This window comes from Notothenia rossii (genome assembly GCF_949606895.1).
Source record: "Notothenia rossii genome assembly, chromosome: 9".
In the NCBI taxonomy this organism is placed as follows: Eukaryota; Metazoa; Chordata; class Actinopteri; order Perciformes; family Nototheniidae; genus Notothenia; species Notothenia rossii.
In genome coordinates, this window is record NC_136907.1 from 50,954,659 (window position 1) to 50,979,881 (window position 25,223).

Genomic DNA, 25,223 nt, shown 5'->3' on the forward strand with positions numbered 1-25,223 from the left:
GAACAAGAGTGATGGAAATCGGAGGAAAGAAAGTTCAGAGAGAGTGGAGAAAGATATAAGAAGGTACGTTTTGTTTTGATGGATATAGCGTCATATTTATATAGCTAGCGTTAGTGTGCCTAACTACTACACAAGCTGAGGAGAGATTCACGTGAAGAGAAGATAAAGTGAGGGAAGAATATTCTTAAAAGAGATGATAAATCAAGTGCAGGCAAATAACACGGGCTGTAACTGCCTCTGTGTCAGTCAGCGCAGTATTTCTGAGTTATTTATTTTGGTAGGAACCAAAGTTCTCTAAGGCGGAACCTTTGTTTTTATATCGCCTGTTTTCGTCAGGACATACTTTAGCGTAACACTCATCCGAAAAGTCCGCTGATTTAGTACATGTTTTTCAGTGCTGATGCATCTGCAAAATAGCTCTTAGCATCAAGATAAACAATCGTACAGAGTAATACCAAGCTACACAATTTTCCTCATGCAATGCAGCTACTAAGGTATATTTTGCTGACGTTTTTTGTGTGTGTTTTCTGTTCTTGTTTGTATTAAATTGTTTTTATACAGCTAAGGGCTAACACATGTTGGGCTTAGTTAGATTGGTCTTTGTGTTTTGTTGAATTATATGTAACCAAAGTGTATTGTGTATACAGTAGCCTAATTGAAAGTGACGACATTACCAGGACAATGTTGGGATATTACTGTATGTTTTGTTATTATTTTGACTAGTGATTATTGTATTTGTGTATTATGTTTTTTGATTACAGTTTTCACGGTCTGGATGAACCAAATAAATCCTGCCAGTAAATTAAAAACTCGTTGCTGTCGTCTGTACTGAGGGAATTACAGTGAAAACTTAACTGCTCACGAAGACAGCACCAAAGAGCAGTGAATGACAACAGTAAGGCAAGTAAGATGTCCCGAAATGGCGAAGAGCACACAATTGCAGATGTACATTTCCCAGACATGGAGTCACACGCACCTGACAAGACAGAGTGTGTGCACGAGCACAGCTCAACCGTGCAGCCACAAGCGACTGAAGGCATCATAGTGGACAACCCCGCTTCCTCAGAAGAGCCACCATTAGGCCAAAGAGTCCGCAGAATGACGGAAAAGGGTCAAGAACAGCATGATGAGCAAGTAATAAAGGTTGCACATCGGTTCAGTGTGTGCTATGAGAAGTGGAAGGATGCCACTAAAGAAGCCAACCAAGCGCTGAGTGGAAAGTGCTCAGACGACCTGCTAGATGGACAAATTACTAAAGTACGCAATACCTCTAGGAGTTTAAATGACGTTTATGACGATTGGAAATGCCTTGAGGTTCCTGACCTTAACACACGTCGCAAAATCGACACCTGTGAAACAGTAACAAAGAAGATGGTTAAGGATGCAATGGACCTTATAGATGCAAGGGAGGAAGCTACAGCCCATAGGCATACTACAAGTCAAAGACATGAAGAACATCGAGTCATTGAAGAGGTAATGTCTGTAGCCTCAGGAAGGACAGGCATTAGCTCTCGCCACACTAAGTGCTCCTCTGCAAGCAGGAATAGTGCAGCTGCTGAGGTTGCTGCCAACAAAGCCACCTTAGAAGTACAGCTGGAGCAAGAGCATTATATTAAAGAGCTTCAGAGACTGGAAGTTGAAGCCGCTCAGCTAAAAGCCAAACAAGAGGCTGAAAATGCAGAGAGACAAAGAGTGCTAGAAGCCAAGCGCAGAGAACTAGATCGATTGGAGACTATTAAGAAGCTAAAGGCTGCCGAGGCACGACAGCAAGTATATGACCAGAGTATACATTCATGTCCGGCAACTAAGGGCGACGGCTCAGATGAAGAAATAAATTATCTTCTCCATCGTGGCTCTGTGAAGAAAGAAGAGGAAGTCAAGCCTCAAACTATAAATGATCTTCTCCAACGTGTCTCTGTGAAGAAAGAAGAAGAAGTCAAGCCTCAAACTAGCCCGCTGCGGCACCATTTTACACCACCAGCTGGAGCACAAGCAAGGCAAGAAAACAAATATGAAGATGGCACAACAGCTCTCGTCAAAGCGCTCGCAGAAGCCATCAGTGCGAGTCGCATTCCTCTACCTGAACCTACAGTGTTCAGTGGTGACCCACTCCGATTCAACGACTGGAAAGTGTCCTTTCAGACGCTCGTTGACAGGAAGAACATACCAGCTGAAGAGAAGATATATTATCTACGCAAGTATGTGGGTGGATCTGCTAAAAGGGCCATAGAGAGCTACTTTTTACTTGGCACAGAGCCAGCGTATTATGCAGCATGGGACATCCTAGAAGAGCGATACGGCAATCCATTCCTCACCGCCAAGGCCTTCAGAGAGAAGCTCGACGCGTGGCCCAAGATAAGCTCCAAAGGCAGTATGGAACTTCAAGAACTCGCCGACTTCCTGCGCTGCTGTGAGGCAGCCATGTCTCAGATCAGAGGTCTTGAAATACTTAATGATTGCAACGAGAACCAGAAAATTCTCTCTAAACTCCCAGACTGGTTGACTTCAAGGTGGAATAGGAAAGTCATAAAAGCAGAAGAAGACACTCACATGTTCCCGAGCTTCAGCCAGTTTGTCAAGTTTCTCACACGTGAAGCTAAAATCGCTTGCAGCCCAATAACATCTCTTCATGCTCTTAAGCCAAGTGAAAGGATTCCAGACAAGAGTGTAAAGAGCGGAGGTCCTGGAGCAAAGGTGTTAGCAACCACCTCAGATGAGAAAGCCGTCGTCACAAGCTGTGTCTTCTGTGAGAAGGCAGGACACAGTCTACAAAGGTGTTACAAGTTTATGCAAGGGACAATCTTGGAGCGAATCAAGTTTGTTCAAGAAAATAAATTGTGTTTTGGCTGTCTCAATTTTGGCCACCGATCTAAAGATTGTAGAGAAAGAGACAGCTGCGACACCTGTGAGAGAAGACACCCAACTTGTCTTCATGACGATCGCACCAAGGAAGAAAGGATGTCTACAAGATCTGACAGAGCAAGGTACAGTGACAAAGACAAAGAAGAGTACAAAGAAAGGAAGAATGAACAGTCACAAGACCAGTCAGAGAGACCATCACGTGAGGCGACGGCACTTAGAGTCATCCAGAATGTTGGAGACACTCATACCTCCACAATAATTCCAGTGTGGGTGTCATCTACAAGTGTGCCAAGTCGTGAAGTTCTGGTGTACGCACTCCTTGATACACAAAGTGAAACAACCTTTATCCTCGACGAGACAGCGAAGGCTCTCAATGCTAAGAGTGAACCAGTTCAGCTAAACCTCTCCATGTTGGCTTCAAGAAACACAATCGTGTCCTGTCGGAAGCTAGCTGGTCTACAAGTTAGAGGTTTTTATTCAGACAAGATAATCACTCTTCCAGTGACTTACTCAAGAGAGTTTATCCCTGCAAACAGAGACCATATTCCCACACCAGATACGGCGAAAGCATGGCCTCATCTTGAACACATTGCAGATGAGATCGCTCCTCAGCAAAGCTGTGATGTTGGCCTGTTAATTGGCTACAACTGTGCCCAAGCCCTCGTTCCAAGACAAGTGGTGCCTGGTGAGGAACACCAGCCGTTTGCACAGAAGACAGACTTGGGCTGGAGTGTAGTGGGATATGGCAACCCGTGTCTCAACTATGGAGATGCAATTGGAATAAGTCACCAAGTCATGGTGAAGCAAGTGATGCCAGGTCTACCGTCCTCTTCAGACCTCACAAAGGAAGTGCACTATGTCTGTAGGACACAGATCAAAGAAGTTCTCTTACCTGCAGATGTCATCAAGATGCTGGAGTCTGACTTCGTTGAAAGAGCGTCGGAGACCAGCCCCATCTCTCAAGAAGATCTAAGGTTCCTGTCAAAAATGGAAAAGAGCATCAAGTTAAAGAGCAACGGTCATTACGAAATGCCGCTGCCATTCAAGAAAGAAAGACCTAACTTACCTGATAATAAGATCTGTGCTATCCATCGTCTCAGGTGCCTAGAAAGAAAGCTGAGAAGAAACGACCAGTACTACAAAGACTACAAGACCTTCATGGATGAGATCATAAGACGCGGAGATGCAGAAAAGGTCCCGGAGGAAGACATCCACAAAGCTCCAGCTTGGTACATTCCGCATCATGGGGTGTATCATCCACAAAAGCCTGGGAAGATACGCGTTGTCTTCGATTGCTCCGCCAAGTACCAAGGAACGTCCTTGAACGACCACCTCCTGACGGGTCCTGAGTTGACAAACACCTTGGTGGGAGTTCTGTATCGCTTCCGAAGAGGTCCTGTGGCAATCATGTGTGACATCGAACGCATGTTTCACCAGTTCCATGTTAAGGCAGAAGACCAAGATTACCTGTGGTTCCTTTGGTGGGACAATGGAGATCTCGAAAGCCAACCTTCCATCTATCGGATGAAGGTCCACTTGTTTGGTGCAGCATCGTCACCTGGCTGTGCCAACTATGGGCTGAAGCATGTCGCTGCTGAAGGACAAGGAAACTTTAGTGACGACACCATAAAGTTCATTCAACGGAACTTCTACGTTGATGATGGATTGTCAAGTGTAGCATCTGAAGACCAAGCGATCCAACTGGTGAAAGAAGCAAGAGAGCTTTGCAGCACAGGCAAACTCCGGCTGCATAAGTTTATCTCTAACAGCAAGAAGGTCCTAGACACAATCCCAAAAGAAGAATGTGCTGCAGCTGCCAAAGACAAGGACATGGCACTGGGTGAACTGCACATGGAAAGAGCACTCGGTGTGCAGTGGTGCGTGGCTTCTGATTCATCCAGTTCAGAGCCCCTGACACCAAACCACATTTTGACCATGAAGTCCACGATACTCGCTCCACCTCCTGGGAAGTTCGTCAAGGAAGATCTATACCTACGCAAGAGATGGCGTCGAGTTCAATTCTTATCCAACCACTTCTGGACAAGATGGAAGAAGGAGTACCTCCTGAGCCTCCAACAGAGACAGAAGTGGACCAAAGATCGCAGGAATGCAAAGGTCGGCGATGTTGTACTCCTGCAAGATGATACTACACCACGTAACCAGTGGAGGATGGCAAAGGTTATCGAAGTGTACCCAGGAAAGGATGGGAAGGTGCGAAGACTCAAGTTGCTCATCAGCGACTCAACCCTTGATGAGAAAGGAAAGCGTATCTCCAAACCTGTCCACCTGGAAAGGCCCATCCATAAGACGGTGACGCTGATGGAAGCAGACTGAAGACTCCGGCCTCTCTCTTTATTTTCCTCCCCTCTCTCTCTCTATCTGTCTCACTACAGGTGCAGTCATGGTGATCGTTCTCTGGGAAGCCAAGGACTGAAGTTTAGTTTTTTGTTTATCTTTTCTACGCAGTATGTTGTCTCTCAATAGTTGAAGAAAATCATATACATGTGATATGTTTTGGTGGGAGTGTAACTGCCTCTGTGTCAGTCAGCGCAGTATTTCTGAGTTATTTATTTTGGTAGGAACCAAAGTTCTCTAAGGCGGAACTTTTGTTTTTATATCGCCTGTTTTCGTCAGGACATACTTTAGCGTAACACTCATCCGAAAAGTCCGCTGATTTAGTACATGTTTTTCAGTGCTGATGCATCTGCAAAATAGCTCTTAGCATCAAGATAAACAATCGTACAGAGTAATACCAAGCTACACAATTTTCCTCATGCAATGCAGCTACTAAGGTATATTTTGCTGACGTTTTTTGTGTGTGTTTTCTGTTCTTGTTTGTATTAAATTGTTTTTATACAGCTAAGGGCTAACACATGTTGGGCTTAGTTAGATTGGTCTTTGTGTTTTGTTGAATTATATGTAACCAAAGTGTATTGTGTATACAGTAGCCTAATTGAAAGTGACGACATTACCAGGACAATGTTGGGATATTACTGTATGTTTTGTTATTATTTTGACTAGTGATTATTGTATTTGTGTATTATGTTTTTTGATTACAGTTTTCACGGTCTGGATGAACCAAATAAATCCTGCCAGTAAATTAAAAACTCGTTGCTGTCGTCTGTACTGAGGGAATTACACGGGCCATAGTGGGTACCGCGGAAAAAAGGACATTTGAATTCTTAGCAGTTTGTAGCAATTGCCTGTAACTATGGTCATGCTAATAAAGCTATTGAATTGAATTGAGAGAGAGAGAGAGAGAGAGAGAGAGAGAGAGAGAGAGAGAGAGAGAGAGAGAGAGAGAGAGAGAGAGAGAGAGAGAGAGAGAGAGAGAGAGAGAGAGAGAGAGAGAGAGAGAGAGAGAGAGAGAGAGAGAGAGAGAGAGAGAGAGAGAGAGAGAGAGAGAGAGAGAGAGAGAGAGAGAGAGAGAGAGAGAGAGAGAGAGAGAGAGAGAGAGAGAGAGAGAGAGAGATGTGCATTAGACATGCTCAAGAACAAATATAGAGAAGACATTCAAGGAGAGAGAGAGAGAGACAAAACACAGATTAAAACAAACATGATGTATCTTTCTATTTATTTAGCTAACCACTATTTAAACTATGTGTTTTTGATTGACTTGATTAAATGGATTTACTACATCAATGTATGTCTTTTCAGGCTGCCATGTTTTGTCCTTTCTGTGGCCAACATCTGGGGACAGTTCAAGTGTTCTGTGGCTCCTGTGGGAAACATGTACAGTTTTTGGCAGAAGTTGAACACAACAGTAAGTTCACTTTTTTGTATTGTATCTGTTTCAAATGCAAGAAATAAGGAGTCAACACACTACTCTGTTTAGAATACTAATTGGCAGATGCGACTAGTTATCATCATGAAGGACACATGTTTTCATTGTCTGTTTATGTGAAATATGTAGAAGCCATCATTAAATTGTAGACCAATGCATTAAATACACAAAACAACTTATATTATACATTAATAATTGTGTATTAGTTCTCTCTTTATAGAGAAAATTATACATTTAGAATCAGATTTTGAGACATTTGAGACATGACATGATGTTTTCTTCTTTTTCTCCTTGTGTTTTTTTTTTTTTTTACAATCAGCATCTTACAGCCCCACAGAAGAGGACCTCTTACGGAAATACTTTCATGATGGCTTCAGCTACGATGAAATTTGGGATTTTCTGGAAACTACCCACAATGTAAAAATGAGTCTGCGTACTTTAAAGAGTAAATTAAAAAGTCTTTCATTATCAAGGAAAAAAAACTACTCCCCTCTGGCTAATGTCCGTGCTGCCATTCAAGAGGAGCTAAATGGACCTGGCCAGCATTACGGTTACCGCTCGATGTGTCAGACATTGCGCCAAAAGCACTCCATTACTGTAAAAAGGGATGAGGTCATGAACTTGATGAGAGAGCTTGATCCCTCTGGAGTTCAACTTCGCAGTAATAGAAGATTTGTACGAAGAACATACAGCTCTGAAGGACCCAACCACGTCTGGCATGTTGATGGCTATGATAAGCTAAAGCCCTATGGTTTGGCCATCAGCGGATGTATTGATGGCTACTCAAGAAAAGTATTGTGGTTGAAGTGTGGAGCAACAAACAATGACCCTGGGGTCATTGCTCAAAATTACATACGTTGTGTCACAGAGCATGGAGTCATACCTATGAGGCTGTGTACAGCCTGGGCAACAACGATTAAAAGATGTCTTGCTCCCAAACCAATTGTGCATTTCATTACAAAAAGCAGTTATACCATACTATGTTTAGGTCCTAATGAATTATATCCTCAAAACAAACGCACACATAAATAACAAAGGAAAATACATAATTTAATAAATCCACAATATGATAACATTTTATAGATTCATTTAATAAACTTTTACAAAACATAGGTTGATGTTGGTGCATTGTGCCTTTGATGTATATAAATAATATACCATAACCAAATACTATTACGTACAGTGGAAACCAGGTTGCCAGAGCAGGTCAGTCCAGTGTGCATGTTCCTCAGGGTCTCAGCAGTTACAGGTGAGGTAAAGAAAATAAAAGAGAAAAAGGTCAGTAACAACACTTTAAAGTAACAACACTGAATAATTTTCTCTCAGTAATCACTCAACTACTGTCTTTCCAACAAACAGATTGACTCACCCTCACTGTCATCACAATGACACATGTCCAGAAGAATGTCATGCAAAGCTCCCTGCCTGCCTGCCTTCCTTCGACTCTCCCTGAACTGCTTCCTTAGCACCCGGTGGAGGGCGCAGTAGGCTACTCTTCAAATGTTTCACGAAATACTTACCATGATGACTACTCTTACTGTTTAACATTTTGGTTTACTTCATGTAATAAAATAATAACTTCATGGTAAGGCTACTAAAAATTACAAGGCTAAGTAATGTAATGCTAACTAACGTGCTCGCTACTCGTCGCTACTAACTAGTTAGCTAACTTGACTATGTTCCATGCACAACATGTATATTTCCTATGATATTACCTGATATGTCTGATCCAACGACTCCTGGTCCTTTCTTCATACGGGAAGCGATAGAACGAGCAAGTGGTATGATCACTTTTGTGATTACAACATGGTACAAAGCACACAAGCATCTTGTAAAAGTGAATTTATCTGAGCAATCTCTTATATTTATTGGAGGGAATAAATCAGTTATGAAATCTTCTTCTTCTTCTTTGCTTCAATTACGACTCGCAACCACTTGGAGCATTATCGCCTGTGACATCACTTACGCGACCCAGAATGGGATTTGGGATTTGTAGTCTTTGTAGTCTTTGTAGTCTTTGTAGTCGCGTATTTTTCATAGTCTTATATTTCAACAGTTTTACGACAAAATGTGACTTTTTTGACATGGAAATTATTGTTTAAGATTGAAAAACATCATATGTGTAGTTCGTGGCACAATTCAAACGGGATCAAACGATACGTTTTCTCTATCCATTGAATTCAATGTATAATTTTTCGCTTCCGGGGTCCCATGGACCGGAAGTAGATGGGCTTGACTTCGCCTCTCTATTTCGGAAAAATTATGTAGTGAAGTCAATTCAGAGAGAAAGATTATCTTTCGATCCCGTTTGAATTGTGCCACGAATTACACATATGATGTTTGTCAATTTAAAAGATAATTTTGCAAGTCAAAAAAATAATAATGTGTCTTAAAACTGTGAAGTAACACATTTGTTTGTGTGAAACGCTGAATGAACTACATCTCGGGTCTAGCAGAACAACAAACGTCACCAAGATGGCCGTCACTACTGTCTTGTCAACAAAAGGATTTACTACCCTCACTATCACCACAATGAAACACATCCAGAAGAATGTCATGCAAAGCTGCCTGCCTGCCTTCCTTTGATTCTCTCTGAACTGCCTGGTCTTTTTAATGTTTAATGTGAACCATTTGTGCAGATAGCGTGATATCGCAGATGCTAATGTAGCGTTAGCATTTCTCCCCCGGGCTTAAATTGTGTATTATAGAATGATCACACTGGTGTGACAGTAGTACTCTTCAAAGGGTTCACGAAATATGACTACTACTCTTACTGTTTAACATGTTGGGTTACTTAATGTTACTTCATGTTAAGGCTAATAAAAATGACAAGGCTGTAATGCTAACTAACGTGCTAGCTACTAGCTAGGTAGCTAACTTGATCCAGCCACTCCTGGTCCTTTCATCAGACGGGAAGCGAAAGAACGAGCAAGACCCATTGCTGGTATGATTACAGCCTGGTACTAAGCACACAGGCATCTTGTTAAAGTTATCTTATCTTAGCCAGCACCATATATGGCGCTGATCTTAGCTATCTCTTAGTAGAGGAAAACAGTTATGACATCACTACGCGACTCTGGGATTTGTAGTCTTTCTAGTTGCGTATTTTTCATAGTCTTTTATTTCAACAGTTTTACGACAAACTGACTTTTTTGACATGGAAATTATTTTTTAAGATTGACAAACATCATATGTGTAATTCATGGCACAATTCAAACGGGATCAAAAGATAAGTTGTCTCTCTCCATTGACTTCAATGTATTATTTTTCCGAAATAAGGTCCCATGATGCGGAAGTAAGTGGGCGTGACTTCGCCACTCTATGTGCTTTGGGATTGGCATGTGCTTTGGACTTTGCATATCGTGCAGCGTTTTTTTGTTGCGTTTGTTTTCGGGGTTTGTGTGTTGTATTTAGTTTGCATCATTTCTGTAAATGCAGCGTTTTTCTGTTGTATTTGTTTTCAGGGTTTGTTTGTATTTCATTTAATTATTTGCATGTGTTTCCTGCTAATGTATGCGTTTTGGGCCGTTGTTCCTCGTTTGCACCTGCCGGCCACCGTAAGTATAGCATGTCATAAAATATGAAAAAACATCATAGTATAGTATGTTGAAAATTATGAAAAAATGTCATAGTATAGAATAGATTGTCGAAAATATCTTGAATAGATCACAGTATGGTATTTCCAAAAGCATGAACAAAATATATAGTATAGTAAGTCGAAAATGTCATGAAAAAAGTAACAAAATACAAGAATTATGCAAAACATTTTTTAGAGGTGTCTAAGAATATTTTATTGAGACCTCTATATGAAGTACACACGATGAGTAGTGAGGCGTATTCTAGAAAACACAAAGTGTCTCACAATCTTAACCCTCAAAACTTTCCAGGTTGTCTCAGTGTGTAGAGAGCCAATCCAAGGGCAGCATTACATTCCAATTGGCAATAGATTGGAGCACCACCCCTGGTGAAAAACAAAAAACAATATTATAAGAAATGCAAACAAAATATAGTAAAATACAAATGCATGAAAACAAGCCTTATTACAATGTGTTTCTTCAAGAAGTATATTCAGAAATAACCCTCACCGTTAGTATTTCAGCCTTATTGCAACCTGAAAACATGGAGAGAAAAGAACAACACTGAAAATGTGGAGCGTGATAATTGGTCGTGCTTTTTACAGCGCCACGGCCTCCACAGATGACATTTTTTAATGTAGGCCTATTTATTGTCAAAGCATTTATTATATTTATTTCTATCGGGATGTTAAGAGCATTCCATGGAATATAACAAAAAGTGTTTCTGAAGTGAATTACCTACCCCACCTTTAAGTACAACTTTGAAATACTTTTACTCTACTTGAGTATTTCCATATTATGCTACTTCGTACTTCTACTCCACTACACATATTTTTAGTTACTTTATACAGATTTGGATTAATTATTTGAAACATAATCAACCCTTAAATTACACTTTAGTTCCACCCGGAGTAAATTCACAAGCTACCCTGCCTGCAGTATACAAAGTCATTAAAACTAGCTACACCTTTAACAGCTTTGATAACACTTTAATGATCAATAATTGTAAAACATATCATATACAGTATATTATTCTGAAATTGACCAATCTGCTGAATGACTACTCTTACTTTTGGTACTTTAACTATATTTTGATGCTAACACCTTTGTACTTTCGTTTGAAGAACATTTTGAATGCAGGAGTTTTACTTGTAACACTCTGGTACTTCTACTTTTACTCAAGTACAAGATCTGAGTACTTCTCCCACCTCTGGAAGTCAAAACTATCTGCTTAATAGCCGCCATCAGCTGTTTCCAATGAAAGGCTTCAATAGGGTCACACCACCCTCACAAAGCCAACACTATGAACGTTTTTCAGATGTATCAATTTTTGCTACGTTAGATCGAGGTACCAAGACTGTGTGGTTAGGTTTAGGAAAAATATCATGTTTTGGGTTCAAATAAGTGTGCCTTCATTTTATATACATAACTATTACGTTTTTTATGTACATTTTGTCTGTGAGGTTGATTTGGTTTAGAAATGTGCATACAAAACATTGTGACATGGACTCGAGTTGGACTTGTTAAAGACTTGTGACCTGAATTGAGGCATGTCTAAATGAATGAATTACATTTGTGATAATTCAAAAATATTTTAGTTTTTTTGTGTTTATGAGGCTGTATACCTGCAGTATAGACTGCAGTATCTTTGGGGTAGTGGTCTTACTCGTGATCTGACTAAAAAGCAAAAAAACTCGGAAGTTGCTTGGGTATTCGACTAAAATACTTAGTTCTTGCTTTCCGTAAGCAATATTTACAAATATTTGAATGGCATTGAATATGTAACACGCTTTAAAATATACTTACATTCAAAAAGCTTAAAGGACACCTATCATGCTATATTTAAATGATATATTGTAGGGCCATACAAAAAATAAGGTATATTTATATGTTTCTGTTTTCAAAATACCAAACAGATCATGCATTTTAACCATGCCTCATTTCGCTCTATTTGCTGTTCTCCAGCCCTGTTTTTGCAGTGGGCTGATTCTGTGAGCTGAAGCTGACCACGCCCCCCTGCAGGAGAGGGGAGCGTGCTCTGATCAAGTCAGAAGAGGGGGAGAAAAATAGATCTCCGTCCTCCGTGTTTTATTATATTATTATATAGAGTCATTATTCATTTGTTTTAAAGCTCAATAAATAACAAAGAAGACCTTTGACCAGCACTTTTCTAATTTTGTCCGGAAGATTTCAACTTTAACAGACATCTTGACCGGCGAAAGAAAACCTAACTGAAACTCTGCCGCACGGCCCCCTCGTTCCTTGGAAGAGGCGGAGAGGTGGGTGTTTGTCATCTGCTGGTGGACTAACCGGAGATGATTACAGTGCTTGCCTCGACGGGGAGGGATTGCATTGAATTACAGCAGCGGGAGCAAACGCTTGCCTCGGGGAGGGAGAAAAAGAGCCACAACGGAGAATAAACAGAAGGGCAACCATGGCAACCATGTGCGGGAAGTCTTCTTCGCTGCTTTTGTGGCAGACTACAGCGCCACTTACAGGCCTGGCATATGTACTACAGCGTCTCCAGCGCTTTTGAGCGGCAATGGCCGGCCGTGGCCCAACCCCACATTCCCCTGATAGGTTGAGAGTTGGACCAATAGCCGTAGCGCCACCGTCCTGACGTCAGGACAGTGTTCAAATCTGAATAAGTTTTTATCAGATCCGTTGCAGCCCCTTTTTTAGAGATTTGGGTATGGAGGAAAATAGAGAGGGTTGTGTTTTCTGACACTCGGTGAGTTCCCTGGAACACCGGGGACACATATTCATGTATAAAAGACGTACAAAAGTGCATTTTGCATGATAGGTCCCCTTTAACTTTCCCACGAGTGCACCGGGCTTCATAAAAAAGATCAAAAAACCTGCCAGACCTGGAACATTCCAAATGCTCCTTTTCATCATCATATATTAATCTGACTCCAACAGATTTCACGTGAGAAAGGTCATCAGTATCAACAGAACAGTAGGTGGCTGGAAAAGTAAACAATACATTTATTTATACAGCCAAATTCTCTGAATGTTAGAGTGACTTGTTTTTACCTTTGCAGGTGGGTGCTTCGGACCACGTGGCATCGATGTAACATCCCACCATCTTCGGACCCACTCGTTCCTAATGATCAGCGCATTGGTACTGCAAAAAACTTCCATCGTTTTTCACGACGTCACCGTTAGCAACCACGGGGGGAGTTCCACAGTTGTCGACTGAAATACAAAAAATGTAATTGTTTTTTCAGAAATCATTATTTCAAGATGCCATAGCAGAGTAAATCATATCAAATGTAAAACCTTCTTTGTCATTTAGTGGGAATACTGTTAACAGCATTCCAACTATCTGTTCTTCTACGCACAAAATTCTTTATTATTCCGCCTGTTATTTTGGCCCTCTTCTTCTCCTACATTGAACATCGCAGAGACTCCGTTCAAACATCAAAACGTTCAGCTCGGTCGGGAATCGACGGCTATTACTTTTATCATTCATAACTTTCATAATTCCAGAGATACATCCCATAATTCATCACATTTTTAACATGGAAGTCAATGGAGAAATTCTTCAGACTTCAACAAATCTTCATGCGACTTCAACTGCTAACTGTTCATTCAAACTTTCACTAAGAAACCTCATTCCAACTTTAAAATGTTACACATCTTTCTGACATTATTCGTGTAACACAACTTTTAAATCTGATTCTTACTTTTAGAGATATTAAACATTGTTCAGACCTTGGTACAGAGGCCTTCTTCAGATTTGAACATTAACTAGAGTGTGTGATGTCAAAGCTAGAGTGTAGGAAATCTTGAAATTTGCCTTCATATTTTTTTTTTAAACTGTCATAATTCCCAAACCCTACATTCCTGAGACATCATTTCTCATGACAAACGTAGGAAAACATCTCGCAGCTTGAAAAATGACCAATAATTAAGCAAAAAAATAATTAAACAAAATGCCTCTTGAGGGCATGAAGTGACAACAACTTTCAACATGTCTCCATTAAAGCCCATTGTAATTTCAGGCTGAAATTTCCTCACAGCAGCAGCCTCACACCTTTAGTACACAATAAGCACACTTCAGATACTCAAGGTCCTTGAGATGCTTCACGTTTTGAAATTTCACCGATATCAGTTACGGTTCTTCAACAAAACGTTCACATGTAACAGGTTTATCTCTCATTCAGAACAACGGAAACCTTTGATCTCTGGAAACCTCGTTAGCCCAAATATATCACCTGTGTCATGGAACACGATGATGTCATAACTCCAACTGACATGCTCAGAGCAGCAGACTTCAGATAATTTAGTGGGAATGCTGATACAGCATTCCAACTACTTGTTCTTCGACGCATCAAATTCTTTATTATTCCGCCGGGTTATTTTGCGCCTCTTCTGCTCCCACATTTCACATCGCAGAAACTCAGTTCAAACATCAAAACGTTCAGCTCGGTCAGGAATCGATGGCTATTACTTTTCTCATTCATAACTTTCATAATTCCAGAGATATATCCCATAATTCATCACATTTCTAACATGGAAGTCAATGGAGAAACTCTTCAGACTCGAAAAATCTTCATGCGAATTCAACTGCTAACTGCTCCTTCATACTTTCACTCAGAAACCTCATTGCAACTTTAAAATGTTACACATCTTTCTGACATTATTCGTGTAACACAACCTTTAAATCTGATTCATACTTTTAGAGATATTAAAAATTGTTCGGACCTTGGTAAAGAGGCCTTCTTCAGATTTTAGAGTGCGTGATGTCACAGAGTGGAGGGCAGATTTAATTTTGCCTTCATATTTTCTTTTAAACCTGTCATAATTCCCAAACCCTACATTCCTGAGACATAATTTTTGATGAAAAATTTAGGAAAACATCTTGTAGCTTGAAAGATTAAAAAAAAATTAAGCAAAAAAAATTAAACAAAATGCCTCTTGAGGGCATGAAGTGACAAAAACGTTCAACATGTCTCCATTAAACCCCATTGTAAGTTCAGCCTCATCTTTCCCCACCACACCTTTAGTTAATCTGCCAAAAAGGCCACATTATTAACCTGAAAGTACACAAAAAGTGCACTTCAGATGCTCAAGTTCCTTGACATGCTTCACGCTTTGAAATTTCACCGATATCTGTTACGGTTCTTCAACAAAACGTTCACATGTAAGAGGTTTATCTCTCATTTATCTCAGTTCAAAAAGTGTTCAAACTTCACATGTGTGCTAACAGTCCAGCCGTGAAGACATCTACGGGACAGTTTTTAGATTTCTTCAAATGCCGTTGCCATAGCAACACAATGCTCACCATGAGACGCGTTTCTTTTAACTTAAGTGAAAATGCTCCATCATCGCATCTAAGCGTATTATGGGATGTCATCAAATGCCGTTGGCATGGCGACAGATCATTCACCATCAAGTTAGTTCAAAAGTTTGCAGTTCAAATATTCTGATGCTTTTCCAAGCCTTTTTACTTTCTTTTCTTCTCTCATCACACATTCAAGCCCCCAGTGTTCATGTATCATTTCAATCTAAATTCTTCACTTTCTTCTTCCACATTACATTTCAGCATAGCAGTTTAGCGTCAGCTTTTCAGCATAAAGCATTCCCACTAGCAATTTCTTCAGGAATTGCATTCTCTAGTTTCAATTGTGGTTCATCTGTCTGAACCAGTAAAATTGTAACTTCAAACTTGTTGTATAAGGGTTATATAATATCTAAAAGGAGAAAGGAAGAAACCTTTGTACCTGTTGTGATATGCCTTTCAATTTATTCATCCTTTTTGGAGCTGCCAGAAGATCCTGAAATACACAGCGGCCATATCGCAATGGATGTTGTTGTTATGCATTTCTTTTAGAAAGCCTAAACATTTTTGCTTTCTCAAATGTAAGATAATTTGTTGTCTTCACAAGAAGATATACAGTGGGGCAAAAAAGTATTTAGTCAGCCACCAATTGTGCAAGTTCTCCCACTTAAAAAGATGAGAGAGGCCTGTAATGTTCATCCTAGGTATACCTCAACTATGAGAGACAAAATGAGAGAAAAAAATTCAGAAAATCACATTGTCTGATTTTTAAAGAATTTATTTGCAAATTATGGTGGAAAATAAGTATTTGGTCACCTACAAACAAACAAGACTTCTGGCTCTCACAGACCTGTAACTTCTTTTTTAAGAGCCTCCTCTGTCCTCCACTTGTTAACTGTATTAATGGCACCTGTTTGAACTCGTTATCAGTATAAAAGACACCTGTCCACAACCGCAAACAGTCACACTCCAAACTCCACTATGGCCAAGACCAAAGAGCTGTCAAAGGACACCAGAAACAAAATTGTAGACCTGCACCAGGCTGGGAAGACTGAATCTGCAATAGGTAAGCAGCTTGGTGTGAAGAAATCAACTGTGGGAGCAATTATTAGAAAATGGAAGACATACAAGACCACTGATAATCTCCCTCGATCTGGGGCTCCACGCTAGTTTTTCTGCAAAGGGACCAGGACGACTGATCCGTATAAAGGTAAGAATGAATGGGGCCATGTATCGTGAGATTTTGAGTGACAACCTCCTTCCATCAGCAAGGGCATTGAAGATGAAACGTGGCTGGGTCTTTCAGCCTGACAATGATCCCAAACACACCGCCCGGGCAACGAAGGAGTGGCTTCGTAAGAAGCATTTCAAGGTCCTGGAGTGGCCTAGCCAGTCTCCAGATCTCAACCCTGTAGAAAATCTTTGGAGGGAGTTGAAAGTCTGTGTTGCCCAGCTACAGCCCCAAAACATCACTGCTCTAGAGGAGATATGCATGGAGGAATGGGCCAAAATAGCAGCAACAGTGTGTGAAAACCTTATGAAGACTTACAGAAAACGTTTGACCTCTGTCATTGCCAACAAAGGGTATACAGTATAACAAAGTATTGAGATTAACTTTTGTTATTGACCAAATACTTATTTTCCAACATAATTTGCAAATAAATTCTTTAAAAATCAGACAATGTGATTTTCTGGATTTTTTTTTTTTCATTTTGTCTCTCATAGTTTAGGTATACCTAGGATGAAAATGACAGGCCTCTCTCATCTTTCTAATGGGGAGAACTTGCACAATTGGTGGCTGACTAAATACTTTTTAGCCCCACTGTATATCTCTGTTTGAAATGTAAAGATGTAACAGTCCTATTAAACTTATCTTCTTCTAAAAATGTTAACAATGCTGTTTTAAACTTTTCACTACGCACGTTCACATATACTCATACCTATAAAGTATTGGGGGAATGAGTCCGAAAACATGGAAATGAGCTAGCATTTTACCACTTCATTGATCTTAAAGTCAACGGTCTTTTGAACATGTTTTTGAAGATTGGAGATGTTCATGTTTTGTTCTACTACAAACTACTGTGGTCAGTGAAGGATTATTTTAATTATTTGAAGTATTAAAGTACCGTGTTATGGCAGGAAAGTTAAATCTAGTATATTCATTTTAATGTCACCTTATATATATTCCTGTGTGTTAAATTTGAAGGGACAAAGTATATTTTCCCTCCCCAATATATTGAGGTGAAGTCTTTGTGTTTAGAGAGGGATGTGAGCAGGGGACATCCTAATTTGGGGATCGCTCCAAAACTCTGGAATGTTTCCCTCATAAAAGAAGAGGGTGCGTTACACATGCTTAGGGCAAATGTGTGTGTGTTTTCATTGCAGTAAATATATGTGCTGCATGATTACTGTTCAACTATACCTCTGTTTTTATTCTTTCATGTGCGGGTACTAAATGGCTACAGACATTGTGGAGAAATGAGCTTAAACATGTTTTAGTACTCTATATGAAATGGAAGCAGCTTTTATGATAGGGACGAGAGAGCTGGGGGAGGGGACATTCTTCTTAAGATTTTCAGTATGTCAATTATCAGGGAAATCTACTTGTTTTCAATAGATGTGTGTGGTTAATTACTTTGTATTAATAATAACAGTATGTGTAAAGGAAGCTGGAAATATACAATGTGAAACCTTTTATTTGAAGTAAAGATGTGAACAATAGCTCAAATGGCGGGAGGGGCTGTAGGACAAATGAGTGTGTTCTCTATATTGGGCCTGTGTGAAGTTTGACTATTTGAAAAGCATCTCTAATACTGCTTAAGAGCATAGGTAATGTGTTTCTCGTTATTATTGATATGAAAGTGATTTACATGTATTACGTATATTTAGCCAACTATAACAACTATATCTTAAAACATACTTTTAACTTGTGTGTGGTAACCTGAAGGGGGGGAAGATGGACTCAGGGACAAAGGGCCATAAAGGGGATGTGTTTGTGCTGGCTACAAGATGTGAAATAAGATAAGGAAACTTGTTGTTTAGAGCAGGTTCGTACCAGACACCAAAAGGTATCTGGTCTTCGTCAAACTGAAAGAGACTTTTTGTTTCCGGGTTTCTTCTGCTGTGTCGCACTGATTGGATGCGACCGGCCATGTGTTGGTCTCTCCCAATAAGATGACCTCTGGGGGAAAGCACGCACACACCTCCTCCTGTGTTTTAGTATGAAAGCCTGTGTTTTCCTTTGGTTCGCGCTCTTGTTTTTGACTGGCCGTTCCTGAGACCTGTCTCACACGTGGTAGAACCTGAGCCCGGAGTACTCTGCAGAGTGCTTCGTGATTCCTTTGTATTTGTATTGTTACTTTGTGTCATTAAAACAAGATTATTGTTTCACTTGCATTCTGGTGTTTCTTAATCCCTTCCTTTTTACGAATTTACCCAGTTTACCAAACGACACGCGGAGACGAGGTTGGTTTTAAACATCCTCTAAATCTCCAACATCAGTAAATACCCACTGGTGATTATCAGAAGCTTCTATGTTTCGTATAACGGCGATTGCTAACAAGTGTCTAAATGAGACTACTGAACGTCATAGCGCCGAACATTAGCCGCCTTTAGCTTAGCAGTGGTGACACGCAGCTAGGCAACTGTGATGTAGCTTGTAGTTCTAGATGTAGTTTGTTTTTCACCTAGCGTTAGCTTTTTACTTCTGATGATTGCATTTAGGCGGTTTAAGTGGTGTTAATATGTGGAGATTATCCTGCTGAACAAAACATGTGAAGTATTATCTTTATTTCTGCAAAATTCCTAAAACCAATGGAAAAATCCTATTGCTTTTTGTCGAGGGAGCCCTTGCGTTACATTTCTTTTATAATTTGTCCGACACATTTAGTCGGTGTCCCGCATTTGATTGACAGTCATCCATCCAAAAAGTGTTATTTATCCAAAAGTGTTTAGAAAACTGTCGGTAAACTAGCTCCGCTCATTTCTCCAGACTCATAGATTGCAAAAGAATACGGGAATATTTACAGATGACAATTTGTTGTCAGAAATTCAATTTAAAACAAATAATTGTAATTCCTTATATTTATATTTATAAACAAATACTTTCAATATGAATGTTTATCAGTGCTGCCCCTGACCAAATTGGGATCCTACTCTAAATGTTGTCATGCTTCCAACAATACTTAATAACTGCACCACTCACAATTGATGTAATGTCAATTTAAAGCTAAAAGTGAATGTATCAGTACTCCACCATGTCTCCTTTAATTAAAGCATATTGCACTGTTTTCGCTTACTGCACGTTGCGTCTTCAGTCCAGTTTCCTGAGATGCAAATGATTGTTTTGGTGTCTGCTCCCTCTGCAGTATACCCATCTTCACACTTGCACTGCAGTTGTGAATTTACAGCAAACACCTCCTGGTATCTCTTACCAATGATGACTGCATGGGGGATTTTAGGGGGATCACCACATGATTCGGTACTCTCTAAAATATTGAGAAAATAAATAAGGCATAGAATGGAAAAAGTGTCTCGATGTATAGTTCTACGATTTCTTGAGTTGGTGACATTGATTTTAAGATTTAGATACGGATTTGATTCTGACAACTGTTGTTTATTTTTTTATTTGACTGACTTACTTTCACAGATTGGCACAGAGGACCATGCTCCGTTTATACACTATGCTGTGGCGTTACGGTCTTTGTGTTCATATCCTTCGTCACATCTTACCCAGATTTGTTCTCTCTCCCCATACTAACCATCTGTGCTTGCATCGTAGTTTCCATTTGGGATAGTCAGTGGCACACAGGCTTTTTCATCTGAGTTGGAATTTTTTTTATTATAATTTGAAATAAAGTGCAGCACACGACAGCTCCTATGCATTGTCCTTTATTCAGTGGACGTTAGGGCCCCCAAATACTTTTTCAAGATCAACAATGAAGAAGAAAACATTATACCATCTTGACAGTCTTTTCATTTTTAAAATGCCATTATTTGAGTGAACAATATCTCTACTCCGACCGTCACTCTCGGAGTCGGTTGCCGAAACTCTAGTGCATGCGTTTGTCACCGCCCGCTTGGACTACTGCAATGGTGTCCTGTTCGGGGTTCCCAACAAAACCCTGGACAGGCTCCAGTATTTCCAAAGATGTGCTGCTAAGGTACTCACACACACAAAGCCGTGGCAGCACATCACTCCCACCCTCATCCACCTACACTGGTTGCCGGTCAAGTCCCGCATATCCTACAAAGTCCTCCTCCTTACCTACAAGTCCCTCCATGCCCTTTCCCCCTAGTACCTATCGGACATCCTTCACCCACATGCCCCACCCCGGAACCTGCGGTCCTCAGACTCTGGCCTGCTTACCACCCCCCGCACCAAACTGTGAACCTTCGGGGACAGAGCCTTCAGTGTGGCAGCCCCCACCCTCTGGAACGCTCTCCCTGCGGAGATTCGCAAAATCCCCACACTCGACGCCTTCAAAAGGAACCTCAAGTCCCATCTGTTTGCCAAGGCTTTCGGCCCCTAAATCGATCTTTTGTTTTGACTGTCTGACTTTTGTTTTGTTATGTTTGTTTTTGCCCTATTACTTGTAAAGCGACCTTGGGTCCCATGAAAGGCGCTATATAAATCCAAGCTATTATTATTATTATTATTATTATTACGGTTTTATTAAACCAAACATTATTGTAAAATTGAACCAGAACTCATATATTTATTTCATTGTTTTATATCAAAGAAGGTCGGCACAAAATGAACCAGCATCATTCAGAAATGAAATAAAAAGGAATCTTTGCCAACTCTTGAAATCTTATGCTAAAATATGTGTGTGCCACCGGGTTGTGTTGGTGTTTGTATAATTCATATCTGTTTGTTGGTGACATTGGTGAAGATGGATGGAAACATTTTACAAAAAGCTGACTAATGTTCAACAAATGTATCATTAAAAAAAAGTAAGTGTCATACAGGTACAAAAGCAGGACATTATCCTTTAAATCCCAATCAGAATAAAATGAAAATAAATCTTTGGCCAGTGCTGAAAAGTTTTTCCAAAAGGGATAAAAAAAGAAGAAAAGAAAGGTATAACACGGTACACTGAAAAACACAATTCAAAGTGGCTCATTTAAACAAACCACCAGAAAGATGATAGAAAACGTACCTAGAGTTTAGGAGACCAATTGCCCTTTTGACAACTGCTGGTCCCCCACCAGCCCTTCACTGCTGGTTTAAATCCGTCATGACAGGCATAACTGAGTGTGGCTTCGTGATTATAAGCTGATTGTCCAGGGGGAAAAAAAACGCCATTCAGAATGGGAGCAGGACATGGCTGGGCTGCACTTTGTCCAGAAATATAACGATAAGCAGTCAAATACTTTATATACTGTATATCCCTGATATATTCAGGCAAATTCAGAAGTTTCTAAGTAACAGAGTTGAATTCCCTTACCATGCAGCACTTGTGGATTCCAAACCAGGAGAAAAACTCCAAGATATCTCAGACACATTTCGGCAGGAAGTAAATAATAAAGCCAAAAGGGTTTCAGTTAAGATCAGGACAAGTTAATAATTTTTGAGGGCAATCAGCCAAAAAGCAAAGAAGTTAAGAAATATTAAACATTCAGCTGAGTTACGGTCATCATGCTGTACACACAAACAGCCTCCGTGGACTTCAGTCAGATCAGTCGCATTTCACAAAAGCACTTTGCTTTGTTGAGATCAACAGTGTGTACAGCTGTTTTTGTCATTATCCTGCTTTGGTTCACACATTCATTTTTTTATACCAAATGAATCTTAGTCCACCAATATTTATGCTAAATATCATTGGAATCATACCCCTTACTTATTTTGTGAAAAATGATTTGAAGTGAGCACTAGTTCTCTGGTGATTTCATGTTCAAGGACACATTTTATGCTGAGAAACCTTCTTTATTGAGCTTCTTCTGCCTGCCATATGCTCCCAACATTTCATTTGTATATACATCTGAAAGTTAGTATTGCAAATTACGATTGTGTTGTCAAACCAACTTTAAAATTGCATTCCACTACCGACTGTATCTGAGTGTTGCATGCAGCGCTTGTTAAGTCAATAAAAGCAATTTGGCTTTGTATTATGGTCCAAGAGTTAAAGAGTCATCTATAACTTCATTATCCAAATATAACATAATAATATACATTTTCCATTATCGGCCGGAGCATTGTCTTTACAGGATAATCCCATTTTACACTAAAGCTGAACATTGTATCATAATGTACATGACTAAATTACCTCCATCTGCTCCTGGTGTGACTGGTTATGATTAAATAATAAGTAAAGTTATGATTCTGTCAATAAACCTTCAAGATGTGCACTTTTATTTAAGTTTTGGTTATGCAGCTGAAGGCCCATCAACAGAAGAACACATGGTTCAGGTGCTAATTTGCCAGAAACACCGTAAATATTTCTTGGAAAGTTGTGTTTTCTGTTTTGAAAATGTGTTTTGTTGTAAGTGAGTATTTCTGTCCAAGTATCAGCATACTTTGCAGTGTTGCTCAAGTATATTAAGTAAGGCATAATGTGCAGTGAGGCGATCATTAATGAGAAAATAACACAGACAGGGTGATCAAGAGCATATCACATTATCCCACGTATTACATTGCAACATACTAACTATACAAAGGGCTTGACTCACAATGTTGATTTAAAAATGACCGTATTGCTAAAAAAATATATATATATTCCGCTCCACTGCGTACCAAAGGGAGGAATTGCGGCGACAGCAAGTCTGTTTACATCTTCTTTTCCATTAAAAGTATATATATATATAAGAGTATATCGCATTTTATATTATATTGATAATTTGGACTCTTCAATTTCTGATTTGGTAAATATAATTATTATTTTGGGTAAATACCGTTTACATTGTAGTAAATGGAGAGGAGGCAAGCCCTCCTTTCCCTGTTCATAAATGAGTTCAAGTCTTTTTTTCTGTCCCTTAGAAAAATACAATCTTGTAACCTGTCTATAAAGATTTACAATGACATTTCCAAATGGTTATTACTGTAAGTAAGCTTAATGCCTCTTAAATGTTTCTGTGACTTTATGCTTTTTCTTTCTCCCTGGCTCTTATTGGATGTATTATTTATGTTTTTCGTCTTATTGTGAATTAATAGGCTTTCACATCGGAGTACTTTTCCCAGAAATAGTTCCGATAGTTCCTGGGATGTTGCGTTCACATACAGACACATTCAGTCTATGGTTCACACCAGGGGTGTTGCCTGGACCTGAAAACATTCTGGGCTTAGCGGGCTTGGAATTTTCTACTGCAACACTCCCCACACGCACATACACAGTACACCCGCGACTGTTACAATGAAGGCTCGATAGTCAGCTATATATATATAATATATATATTAGGGCTGTCAGTCGATTAAAATATTTAATCGCGATTAATCGCATGATTGTCCATAGTTAATCGCGATTAATCACAAATTAATCGCACATTTTTGATCTGTTCTAAATGTACCTTAGAGGGATATCTTTCAAGTTTTTAATACTCATATCAACATATGAGTGGACAAATATGCTTTATGCAAATGTTTATTATCATTTGACAAATATTCTCATGAATATTAAACACAACAACCTCTGAACATTACAAATATTCACCTCAATTCAATCTGGTACCTCTCTCATACAATAATACAATACAAAGTGTGTGTGTGTGTGTGTGTGTGTGTGTGTGTGTGTGTGTGTGTGTGTGTGTGTGTGTGTGTGTGTGTGTGTGTGTGTGTGTGTGTGTGTGTGTGTGTGTGATGGATCGTTGGAGCTATGTGGCATATGCTCGAAAGGGAGCTGCCTGGACTGCCTGCAATCATGTTGCGCGCACTATCCGTGCTGAGGGTGCTGACTTTTCCCACAATGCCCCACTGTCTGGCTGCCTGCATAAAGTGAAGTGCTCGGCGCAGTTGTCGGTGAAATGTCGCTCCTCTGTTTTCATTTAAACAGCTCCTTATATCCGTTAGCGCAGCTGGCTAGCACCCAGAAGGCGCAGGAAGGTATTTTGAGTGGGGGTGCTGAGGTGCTGGACTCCAGTGAACACTATTACTGGCACTATAGAGCACGCACAAAAGCACTCCCCACACACAAACACACAGTACATCCGCGACTGTTACAATGAAGGCTCGATAATCAGCTCACGGCATATAGGCAGGGGTAAAGTGCTATTGTTTACGAGTGGGGAGCGGACCTCACTTCCTCTAGGGGGGTCCGGGGGGATGCTTCCCTGGGAAGATTTTTTTTAAATATTGAAGTTAAAAGCATCAATCTGGTGCACTTTGAGAGCAACATTAAGAGATCTATGGATACATCTCTCAACACCCAGATGAAACACAACTGTAAGCAGGTGTTCTTTTTCTTTATGGATATTTTACAAATCACTCCCCTTTCAAACTGTATTCTTGTTTTACTGCCATATAGTATTTCATAACTGTTTTTCCTTTATTCTCTTTTTATAACTATAATGATCATATGAAGGTGTGCCGCGGAAATAATCTTTTGAATAATTTGTGACCAAACCGTTTGAGACCCACTGAGATAAATTAGACTAAAGTTAACTATCTAAACACTCCTTTAGCTCACCTGAGCCTCTCAGTCTGATAACTCATTCACACCAACGGTGTTTCAGGGCCGGTTCGGAGCTGGAGCTTGAAAAGCACCGGGTTTTCCTCTTCACA

The 25,223-nt window shown here is 39.9% G+C and overlaps 2 long non-coding RNA genes across 3 annotated transcripts; one reads left to right on the forward strand and one right to left on the reverse strand.

The window, feature by feature from the left end:
• The first annotated feature begins 763 nt into the window (after positions 1 to 763).
• Positions 764 to 7,880, forward strand: LOC307020136. The gene is made up of 3 exons (XR_013802778.1): positions 764 to 900; positions 6,520 to 6,625; positions 6,966 to 7,880. It is a non-coding gene; the product is annotated as an uncharacterized lncRNA (long non-coding RNA).
• A 2,554-nt stretch (positions 7,881 to 10,434) lies between these two features.
• Positions 10,435 to 25,099, reverse strand: LOC307017847. Of its 2 annotated transcripts, XR_013802285.1 has the most exons (6): positions 21,958 to 25,099; positions 21,670 to 21,785; positions 19,807 to 19,995; positions 13,258 to 13,419; positions 10,732 to 10,757; positions 10,435 to 10,607 (listed from the first exon to the last, which is right to left on the reverse strand). It is a non-coding gene; the product is annotated as an uncharacterized lncRNA (long non-coding RNA). The 2 variants fall into 2 exon arrangements; XR_013802286.1 differs by having other exon boundaries at positions 21,670 to 25,099.
• Between the last annotated feature and the right edge of the window lie 124 nt (positions 25,100 to 25,223).